Below are 1570 nucleotides of genomic sequence, written 5' to 3'. Positions count from 1 at the left end.
TATATATATATATATATATATATATGTGTGTGTGTGTATGTATATATGTGTATAAAAATATATGATATATATTAGCACACACACATTCAACTAGAGGAACAGATACATACATAGACAAGTGAGATAAAAAGAGGAGTAATATAACATAAAAACATATTTAACATGAGGGAAGAAACTACAATGAAATGAAAGGATAACAAGTGACATTTATCTTATCATTTAGATATTGACAGACAAGCCTAGATTTAAATGAGGAATACAAGAACCATAGCCATGCATATAGTTGGCCCCTTTGTTTTGCCTCTAAGCATTGTTTAACACATAGCTGGTTCTGTGTTTGAGAGGATTGCTTTGTATTCTAATGGTTCATTTCTGGACCTGAATTTACTGCAAGACATTTTAGCAAAATATCTTCGATTGCAACCTCTGCTACTGGAAATCATTGATTAGATAAAGTATTCCTAGACACACTGATTCTGAATGAAAGAGGGGATGGCCATAGCTGGAACATCGTTAATTATGGGCCTGCTGGGTCAGAACTGACCTGGGGCTAAATAACTATTGTAGTCACTTATCTTTTATCTTCTATTTATTTCTGTCATTTGACTGTGGCCATGCTGGGGCACTACCTTGAAGGGTTTTAGTCAAACAAATTGACACCAGGGCATATATTTTTAAGCCTAGTACTTATCCTTATCAAGTCTCTTTTGCTGAACTGCTAAGTTTACGGGGACATAAACACATCAACACTGGTTAAGTGGTGGTAGAACACAAACACAGATGCAAAGACACACACACATAGATATTACATATGTGTATGTGTGTGTGTGTGTGTGTGTGTGTATACACACACACACAAAGGGCTACATTCAGTTTGTCTACCAAATCTACTTGCAAGGTTTTGGTCAGCCTGAGGTTATAGAAAAAGACACTTGCCCAAGGTGCCTCATGGTGGGACTGAACCCTGAGTCATGTGGTTGGGAAGCAAGCTTCTTACCACACAGCCACAATAATACATTTGATAATCCTTCATAAACTATGTCTGAATAAAAGATGAGATGATCACAGCTGGAACATCATTGATCATAGGTCTACTGGATCAGGACTGACCTGGGGTTAAACAACAACAACAATTACAGCCATTAATACTAACTACTGTACTAAGAATATTAACTAATGTAGTATTAGAACGGAATATATACACAACAACATTTAATGGGGGCTGGCAATACAAACTCAAACTGAAATATATATATATCAACAAGACGATGCTTTTGGATGTTGTGTTTCTACACTCAAGCACGTGGCATGTATGTATAACGTAGCTATACAGCATGCTTCATGACATGCATGACTTAAAGCATAAGATGTTTACTGATAAGTGTCACTTGGAGGTGTCAAGATATATATACATATATACGCTTACATATATGTAAATATATGTATATGTAAACATATGTATACATATCTATATATATTTGTGTATATGATATATGTATACATATGTGTGTGTGTGTATGCATATATATATATATATATATATATATATATATATATATATATATATATA

General features: G+C 34.1%; 1 protein-coding gene across 1 annotated transcript in view; it reads right to left on the bottom strand.

The window, feature by feature from the left end:
• LOC106872354 (myosin heavy chain, striated muscle) overlaps window positions 1-1570 on the bottom strand; it is a 99292-nt gene that overhangs the window by 80756 nt on the left and 16966 nt on the right. The window lies entirely within an intron of this gene.

The sequence above is a fragment of the Octopus bimaculoides genome, chromosome 29 (genome assembly GCF_001194135.2).
Source record: "Octopus bimaculoides isolate UCB-OBI-ISO-001 chromosome 29, ASM119413v2, whole genome shotgun sequence".
Classification (NCBI taxonomy): domain Eukaryota; kingdom Metazoa; phylum Mollusca; class Cephalopoda; order Octopoda; family Octopodidae; genus Octopus; species Octopus bimaculoides.
Note: the sequence above shows the minus strand (reverse complement) of the source record. Positions and strands in the feature narration are given on the sequence as shown.